This window comes from Macrobrachium nipponense, chromosome 7 (genome assembly GCF_015104395.2).
Source record: "Macrobrachium nipponense isolate FS-2020 chromosome 7, ASM1510439v2, whole genome shotgun sequence".
Lineage (NCBI taxonomy): Eukaryota > Metazoa > Arthropoda > Malacostraca > Decapoda > Palaemonidae > Macrobrachium > Macrobrachium nipponense.
In genome coordinates, this window is record NC_061109.1 from 52,784,343 (window position 1) to 52,795,100 (window position 10,758).

Sequence of the window (10,758 nt, forward strand, 5' to 3'; positions counted from 1 at the left end):
ACCATACCGTATATGAACAGTCAAATTGAAAAACCTGATCAAGTTCACCACCATCACAAGATGGACAAAATTTTATCCTCAGAAGGAAAAGAACCTCTAAGACGAAGGAACAGTATTCAACACTTCAGAACCCGACAGACCCGAAACCCACCCTGAACGACCAACCATATACCTAGAAGCTTCTGATGCAAGGAACTCGAAGCAGGAAAAACCAAAGAGGCTCTAAAGACAAACTGTCCCTCTTTATAAATTACTATAACAGAAAACCTACCCCAAAGAAGCCTGCATCTTCTCGTTCCTGAACACTATGTAGCCTATCATCCCTACTCGTCGTATCTGACCTAAAATTTTCGTCATCCTCAGAACTTACACATTGAGAAGGGGAAGTCTACTACCAAACACTGCCTGCTCCGCGCCGGGGGGGGCTGGCAGAAACCTACCCACTCAGAGCGTGTGGTTCTCCATGACCCCCAGCACCCCATTAGGGCTGGTTCTGGAACAGGCAGGGAGGCTGAAAAAGAACAATTAGAACCAACTGTACTACTTCTACCACTATCTCTATTTTTAGTTAAATTATTCGTCAGGCAAGAAATGGGCTAAATTCTGTCCACTAATTTTTGGATAACTAACTCTAATGCTTCCTTGTCTCCTGACCAAGACAAACATCTCTGACTGGTTTTACACTGAACCTTCCTACACAAATAATAAAGAGAATGTCGATCAGGTGTGAAGGTACTCATCCTACGCTTTGCAGGGCATGTAGAACAATGAGCACCAACATGTCCAGCAGTAGAAGGCTTGATCATCGAACTGAGATGAAGCAGAACAGAGGCAATTGCAGACGGCAAAGACTTTATTTTTTCTAACTTTATCCAAGCAAGTACAAAAATAACCTATCCAAAGTCAAATCGGGAGAAAAACGTTAATAACAGTCCAAAGTCGTAATCTGATATCCAAAAATGTGAAAAACTCTTTAAATGGGGTCAGGCTGGATGACCAAAAGTTTCCTGGTGTGGACTAATCCACACAGCATGCAAAACAAGAAACAATTGAGGAAACAGGCCTCTGGTGGCCAGTATTGCAGCAAGCATTGCCAACAGTAACACAGGTAACTCATTTGACTAGATTTTACCTGCATGTTGGGTAACACTGACAGTTAAAAATTACCCACTTAGTGGATAAATAGGGTATGTGGGGGATATAGTTCGGGCTGGTCAGTGACCAGGGCTAATTCAGGTCAGGAGTGTATTGCAATATAATTTTTTTAAGGGTATGAACATCAGTATATTTTGTTACAAAAATATGGAGTGAAAAGGTAGAAATAATTGCCTTTTGCATCAAGTTTTCAAATCTAAAGTGATGGTTGTTGTTTATACTAAACATATTGAGAGTTCACAGTAATTGCAGTATTGACAAGTAGGAGAGTGACAGAGTTTGCCTTTAAACACTCGTAGATTTTTTTACTTCCCCTTCATCAGATTTCACCCTTATCCAACAGCCCTTGCCGCTATTAATCCAGATGAGCAAGGGATTAATGTTATTCATGAACAAAAAAAAAGTTGTACTAATAATAAACATATCAAGAATTCTGACAACATAAAAAAAATATATTTCTGTTTCACTCTAGTAAAAAAACTTAGAATCATAATATTTACTCACAGCAGGTGCTCCATCAATTTCATCAATAATCAAACAGTTAGGCCTTTATCCACTCCCATCACAGCTTCATGGATGTTGCATTTTCAAGGTTTTCCTAAAAAACTTCCACTGATCGATCATCACTAGCATTCATTTCCACGGATTATAGCCTGCATGTCGAGCAATAATATGAGCTAATGTTGTCTTTCCCAATCCTGGGGGCCACCACACAAGAAGGATAGCCTGGAGGTAAATAGAATTAATAATATTCAGCTTGGCTACCAGTGAGCATACTGGTAGACGCAAAATAGTTGCTAGTAATGAAACATTGAAAAAAAAACCTAATTATTACAGCAAATTGTGTTACTGGAATAAAGTATGAAATCTTATGCAAATTTACACTCACCTTTCAAGGAAACTTAGTGAAAATTTACTATAATAAAACAAACAGTCATGTGTTACTGACAGGCCACCAGGACATCACAAATGGATTTTGTTTACATCTACTCATTGCCAATAGCTGACAGGGTAACTGCTGGACATATTGTAAGCACTTTTTCATAAGTTTATGATAAACAGGACTGACAATCAGCTTGTTGTTTTCAATAGGTATTTTATTATAAATAACAAAATATATTGAAAACAAACAGCTAACTGCTGACGTATTGTAAGCAATTTTTCATAATAGACTGATACTTTCGACTCGTTGGTTTGCTCGTGACCCCAAATCATTGCTTGTGGTACAACAACATTTACTAACAAAAGTGCTCATGCCCTCAGTTACTCATGGCCCCATACACTGGAAAAATTAGCCAAGGTATATTCTATAATGTTTTCATACAGGGTAAAACTAATTATGTCAATAACGTATTTTGATACCAATAAAGCATGGGACTACAGGGAAGGAAACGCCTGTTAAAAAGTCATTGTCTGTTAAAGTGAAGCATTTTTCTCATGACGTAAGTGATGTTCATCAGTAGGTTAGCCTCAGCTTAACCAGCAACATACATAAAGATTAACATTATAAAATAAACTAATAATTAACATAATTATCTAGTATATATATAGTACAGTGGGCCCCCCATATTCGTTCTCCGGATTCGCAATTTTTCTCTGGAACCATATCTACCCATTATTTGCAGTGAATTCGCCTATTCGCTGGTTTTTTCCAACGATAAATAATCACTAGTTGGTGTATTTTGATGTTTATTTTCATGCCTAAATACATCTTTATGATACGAAATGATTAACTTAACTTTAAAATACTAATATGATCATACTAATAGTAAGTTTAATAAGATTAAAAGATATCACATAACAATAATAATTACTCTCTCTCTCTTTACAGAGTTGTACGCTTTTTTTTTTTAGATAAATGATTTACTAATTTTCAAATATTAATACTAATGTAAGAGCAATCACTTCAATAAAGAATACTACTGTGAATTATTAAGATTTTTAATTTATAAAATTTTAAAAGTTATGTAAGAATGAAGAAATCTCAGTCTTCACACATCTTTCCTTCGAACTCTCTCTCTCTCTCTCTCTCTCTCTCCTCTCTCTCTCTCTCTCTCTCTCTCTCTCTCTCGTCTCCATGAGATTGAGAATTTTTATGGTATACTTTTTATATAATGTTTATTAATATTTTCAAATGATAAATACAGTGGGTACCTCGAGATACGAAAGGCTCAACTTACGAAAAACTCGAGATACGAAAGCAAATAGAAAAATTTTAGGCTCTACATATGAAAATTGTTCAAGATACGAAAGGTTGTTGCTTGTAAATCCGAGATTCGCCCGGACCACCGATAACAATTTTGAAACTTGCGCGCCACTAACTGAGTAGACTCGCCACCATCCCTCCCGTCTCCCATTGTCCTGATGCTAGTCACTGCCATGAGATCCTTCTCTCCTATTGGTACGCATCCTTCCCATCATGCATCTACGTAGCGGCGTGCTTTTCGCCGGCCTCGGTAGCAGCATTGTTTATATTCGTTCGTTCTAACGATTTCGTTTATTAACGTAATTGTTAGCGATTTCGTTGTAGTATAACTTTTACCGTGTTGTGTGAGAACTTTATACATACGTACATACTAAATAAACATAATTACGTACAGTATATACATGATCATTGGGTCCCAGAACTTGAAATTCATGGAAAGAAGAGGATGCTCTCTTTAGAGACGAAGATGAGATTATCAAGAAGTATGAAGCTGGTAATGCGATTGAGTGTGATCGCCAAGAATAACGCTGAAATCCGTCAACAAACCATCCTTAAGCAGAAGGATGTCATCAAAGCAGCTACACCTTCCAAGGGCGTGACTATTTTGTCCAGCAAGAGGAGCCAAGTGCACAATGAAATGGAAAGGCTTCTTGTCAGCGCTATTGTCGGCGATTTGATTGCCCAGGCCGAAGACAAAAGAGAAGGGACATCAACGCCAACCCCACTTCAAGGCTTCGCATGGGTGGTTCGAGAAATTCCGTAAATGGGACTGGCATCCATTCGGTGGTGGGCGGCATGGGGAGGCAGCCAGCTCGGACATGAAAGCAGCCAAAGCCTTTAAAAAGACGTTTCAACGAGATGATGATCAAGGAAGGCCTACAGTTCTCAGCAAGTCTTCAACTGTGATGAGACTGGCCTTTTTGGGCGGAAAAAAATGCCTCGTCGGACGGACATCATGGAGAAGAGAAGCTACCCGGGCATAAGCCTATGAAAGACAGGGCTTATGCCTGCACTTTTTTTGTTCGAACGCCAGTGGGGATTGCAGGTGAAGCCCCTACTTGTCTATCATTTGGAGACTCCTCGAGCCTTCAAGGCCCACAAATGCTTAAGGAGAAGCTTCCAGTGATGTGAGGCCTAATGCGAAAGCCTGGTAACAAGGCTTTGTTCACAGAGTGGGTAAATCTGGTTTTCGGCCTGACAGTGAAGAAATTCTTGGAAGTGAAGCACCTCCCTCTGAAATGCCTGCTGGTGTTGGACAATGCCCCTGCTCACCCTCCTGGCCTTGAGGAAGATATCCTAGCGGAGTATTCCTTCATCAAGGTTCTTTATCTTCTGCCTGACACCACCCCTCTCCTCCAGCCCATGGACCAGCAAGTGATATCGAACTTCAAGAAGCTGTATACGAAACACCTTTTCAACAGATTTTTCGACATCACCGATACCACAAACCTCACCTTGCGCAAATTTTGGGAGGAGCATTTCGATATCGTAATATGCATCCGACTCATCGACCAAGCTTGGCAGGAAGTTTCAAGGCGAACCTTGAATACCTCGTGGAGGAGGCTCTGGCCTGATGCCGTATCTGCCCGAGACTTCGAGGGATTCGACGTGGGCAAAGCTGGTGCTGCAGATTAAGAAACAGTTGACTATCCTGAAACTCTTTGCAACCAGATCTTGACGAGATCGTTGCACTCGACAAGTCCATGGGGCTGGTCGTCGACGAGGACGACATCAATGACCTTCTCGAGGAGCACCAAGAGGAGCTTATGACGGATGACCTGAAGGAGTTGGAGGCCATGCAACATAACGTCGTTCAAGAGGAGTTCTCTAGCAGCGGCGAGGAGGAGGACGACGACTCTATGACAACGGCAGAAATTAAGGATGCTCTAACTGCTTTTCATAAGGTGCAATCATTCGTAGAAAAGAGACACCCCGAAAAGGCTTACACAGGTCATATGCTTGCACAGTTCGATGACGTTGGCCTGAGTCGTTTCAGAAACATTGTCAAAAGTAGGCAGAAGCAATCTTCCTTGGATTGTTATTTTTTAAAGAGGCCTTTAGTAGGAGTAGTAAGCAAAAGGAAGAACCAAGTGATACTACTACGAAAAAACAGAAAGTTGAAAATGGTGAAGAAGTTGAAATTTTGTATATATATATATATATATATATATATATATATATATATATTATATATATATATATATATAAAATGTTAAGTATATAAAAAACATTAAAAATGTAAAAATAAAAAAAAAAAATAAATTATTTTAGTTTTTTGTAAAGTTTAAGTGTTAAGTTTTCTTATGTGTTAAAGTTCGTTTGTTACATTTTAATGTGTTTTTCGTAAAGTTTAGTTTATGTTTTCCTTACATTTTTTAATGTGTTTCGTAAAGTTAAGTGTACGTACGTATCTGCCGTTTGTCCTCCTCCTCTGTCGCCACTTTCGGAGATAGCCTCACTCGAAAGGTAAGCTTCCACATTTTACTACATACGTACGTATGTACGTGCAGTATTTCTTGTATACCATGTACACTAATACACTTTATTTACAGGTATATTAGCAGTACGTATTAAGTTAGGTATTGAAAGGTCAATTTAGCTTTATTATGAAATTTACTGGGGTGTGTTTTTGGAGGGCTTGGAAACGGATTAGCCATTTACATGTAAAATGTGGTCCAAGATATGAAAAGCTCATGATACGAAGGCCGCCTCGGTAACGGATTAATTTTGTATCTCGAGGTACCACTGTAGTAATAATAACAATGATAATGATAATAATAATAATAATGTTCTAAAGGGTCCACAATAATACAGTGTAAAAAGTCCGTGTATAATTTTGAAGACTTTACAGAAAGCTTTCGAACCCTTCCCTGGGTTCATCTTCAGCCCAAACCATTTGGACTGAAGATGACCCAGGGAAGGGTTCGAACAGCTTTCTGTAAAGTCTTCAAAATTTATACACGGACTTTTTACACTGTAATATTGTTGGACCCTTTAGAACATTATATATACTCTCGTGATAGAGAGTTTTTCCCCTAATACAATAATAATAATAATAATAATAATAATAATAATAATAATAATAATAATAATAATAATAATAACAACAAAGTTCCCCTCCATGAAAGCCTACAACACCAAGAAATTAAGGGAGAAAACAAGTGAGGTCAATGAAATTATGGGAATAATACACGCCACCAGTATCACAGAAACAAATAACTTGGCATATGCAGGAACAAGATTAGTGGCAGAACTGATGGGGATACAAACACCAACCAACCACCAACACAACACCCAACAAGAAACCAAAATAGCAACCGCCTTGGAAAAGGCGCCTGGAAAAGCAAATCATGGTGATGAGATCTCACTTGAGTAAACTGAAAGAGATGGCAAAAAAAAAGGCTAAGAAGCAAGAAAACAAGGGAGGAACTCAACGAGAAATACAAAATACAAGAGAGGGGACTAAACAACACAATAGAAGATGTAAAACAGAGGCTTAAGGCCAAAGCACATAAGATCCAACGGTACCTTAACAGGAATAAGGGATACCAACAGAACAAACTAGTATTCGGAACCAACCAGAAAGGACTATACCGCCAACTAAGAGGGGAAGACAACCACCAGAAATCCCTGAAGCCGAACCAAGTAAGAGACTCTGGGAAAAAGGAAAACATATGGAACAATCCGGGTATCACACAACAAACATGCAACATGGCTCCAGGAAGTCAAGGAAGAAGAAACAGGTTGAATAAAACAAAGATTCATGGAGATCACGACAGACACAGTCAGACACCAACTAAGGAAAATGCCAAAACTGGAAAGCCCCTGGGAGGTCCCGATGAACGTCCATGGATACTGGCTCAAACTTCAAGGCCCTACACCCATGGAATAGCAGAACAAACTCCAGCATTGTATCTCAAATCACCATACACCCAAATGGAGGACCACAGGAAGAACAACCTTAGTACAAAAGACAGAGTAAAAGAAAACATAGCCATGATAAACACAGGCCTATCACCTGCCTACCAACAATGTGGAAGTTACTAACAGGTATCATCAATGAAAGGCTATACAACTACCTAGAGGAGACAAACACCATCCCCCACCAACATAAAGGCTGCAGAAGGAAGTGTAGGGGCACAAAAGACCAGCTCCTGATAGACAAAATGGTAAAGAAGAACAGTGAGAGAATGAAAACCAACCTAAGCATGGCATGGATTGATTATAAGAAAGCCTTTGACATGATACCACATACATGGCTAATAGAATGCCTGAAAATATATAGGGCAGAGGAAAACACCATCAGGTTCCTCAAAAATACAATGCGCAACTGGAATACAATACTTACAAGCTCTGGAATAAGACTAGCAGAGGTTAATATCAGGAGAGGGATCTTCCAGGGCGACTCACTGTCCCCACTACTCTTCGCTCTTCGTAGTAGCCATGATTCCCATGACAAAAGTACTGCAGAAGATGGATGCTGGGTACCAACTCAAGAAAAGAGGAAACAGAATTAACCATTCTGATGTTCATGGACGACATCAAGCTATATGGTAAGAGCAGCAAGGAAATAGATACCTTAATCCAGACTGTAAGGATTGTATCTGGGGACATCAGGATGGAGTTTGGAATAGAAAAATGTGCCTTAGTCAACATACAAAAGGGCAAGGTAACAAGGACTGAAGGGATAAAGCTACCAGATGGGAGCAACATCAAACACATAGATGAGATGGGATACAAATACCTGGGAATAATGGAAGAAGGGGATATAAAACACCAAGAGATGAAGGACACGATCAGGAAAGAATATATGCAGGGACTCAAGGCGATACTCAAGTCAAAACTCAACGCCGAAAATATGATAAAACCCATAAACACATGGGCAGTGCCAGTAAACACATACAGCTCAGGAATAGTCGAATGGATGAAGGCAGAACTCCGCAGAGTAGACCAGAAAACCAGGAAACATATGACAATACACAAAGCACTACAACAAAGAGCAAATACGGACAGACTATACATCAACAGGAAAGGAGGCAGCAGGACTACTAATACAGAGGACTGAGTCATCATCGAGAATAGAGCACTGGGACAATACGTATCTGAAAACCAGTGAAGATGAGTGGCTAAAGAGTGCATGGGAAGAAGGACTGATAAAAGTAGACGAAGACCCCGAAAAATACAGAGACAGGAGAATGACAAACAGAACAGAGGACTGGCACAACAAACCAATGCACAGATAATACATGAGACAGACTAAAGAACTAGCCAGTGATGACACATGGCAATGGCTACTGAGGGGAGAGCTCAAGAAGGAAACTGAAGGAACGATAACAGCGGCACAAGATCAGGCCCTAAGAACCAGATATGCTCAAAGAACGATAGACGGAAATAACATCTCTCCCATATGTAGGAAGTGCAATACGAAAAATGAAACCATAAACCACATAGCAAGCAAATGTCTGACACTTGCACAGAACCAGTACAGAAAGAGGCATGATTCAGTGGCAAAAGCCCTCCACTGGAGCCTGTGCAAGATACATTAGCTACCTTGCAGTAATAAGTGGTACGAGCACCAACCTGAGGGAGTGATAGAAAATGATCAGGCAAAGATCCTCTGGGACTATGGTATCAGAACAGATAGGGTGATACATGCAATTAGACCAGACATGACGTTGATTGACAAAATCAAGAAGAAAGTATCACTCATTGATGTCGCAATACCATGGGACACCAGAGTTGAAGAGAAAGAGAGGGAAAAAATGGATAAGTATCAAGACCTGAAATAGAAATAAGAAGGATATGGGAAATGCCAGTGAATTGTACCCATAATCATAGGAACACTAGGCACGATCCCAAGATCCCTGAAAAGGAATCTAGAAAAACCAGAGACTGAAGTAGCTCCAGGACTCATGCAGAAGACTGTGATCCTAGACGCAGCACACATTGTTAGAAAAGTGATGCAACCCGGAACCCTACACTATAAATACCGCCCAGTCGAATTGGAGGACTGCGATAGAGCAAAAAAAAAAAATAGTAAATAATAATAATAATAATAATAATAATATAATAATAATAATAATAAAAACTGTAATTACAAAAATCACATGTGAAAATATTTTACAAATACTACGATAATCTTTCCTTTCATTTCTCTCTCTCTCTCTCTCTCTCTCTCATCTCTCTCTCTCTCTCTCTCTCTCTCTCTCTCTCTCTCTCTCTCTTACAGAGATGTATGTTTTTTGGATGATAATTGATTTACTAATTTTCAAATATCAATATTAATGTAAACAGCAATAATATCAATTCATTAAAAAAAATACTAAAGTGAAGTAGCAAGATTTTAGTTTATAAATAAAAAAATTATGTAAGAATGAAAGAAAATGCATTTTACCCCGCATCTTGTCTTTGAATTCCACGTAGCCAAGCTGAGATGGCTGGGGCCCAACAGCTGTCAAATTAATCAAGTAATGTGTCAGGAGGGGGAGTGTGTGTTGCCCACCCAGGATCATGTAAATTCTCTCTCTCTCTCTCTCTCTCTTACTGATGATGAGAATTTCTTATGGTACATGGGATATGTTTATTAATATTTTTTTGCATAATAATGATAGTCATATAACTAATTTCAAAATTCATATGTGACAGTATTTTAAAGTAATACAATAATCTATCCATTTCACTCTTAAATAAGGATAACCCTCTCTCCTCTCTCTCTCTCAATCTCTCTCTCTCTCTCTCTCGTCTCGTCTCTCTCTCTCTCTCTCTCTCTCTTGCCAAACGAGATACGTATGTCCTAGTGGTAACTCTCGCCCTCGGTTTGGGCTGGAAGTGTATGTATAAGTATATCTTTAAGGGCATTACTACATTTTATGGTAAAATAATAATATACAGTACTAGTTTACAAATAATATTAAGTCTAATGAGATTAAACAGTAACAATAACTCTCTCTCTCTCTCTCTCTCTCTCTCTCTTACTTATGTATGTTTATTTGCTTTGTAGTGTAAATAAATGATTTACCTTATAACTAATTTTCAAATATTAATAAGATTAATTAAAAATAGCAATTCCCAGTCTTTTTTATCTAGTAGCTTGGATGGAAGGTGGGCGGGGGGGAGTAAATGACAGTTTGATATAATAATTGGAGGAGGGGAAGGAGTCGGAGTCTAAGAGTATTCTCTCTCTCTCTCTCTCTCTCCTCTCTCGTCTCTCTCTCTGCTCTCTCTCTCTCGCACTCTCTCTCTCTCTCTCTCTCTCTCTCTGTTATTTGCTGTAAGTATATATTTTTAATGGTAAAATGTTTAAAATGACTTTGAAATGATATTAATAATATAACCTCAAAGATTAATACTGTAATAGGTTAGTAATTTTTGGGTTATTTGTTTTAAGTGGGATGGTT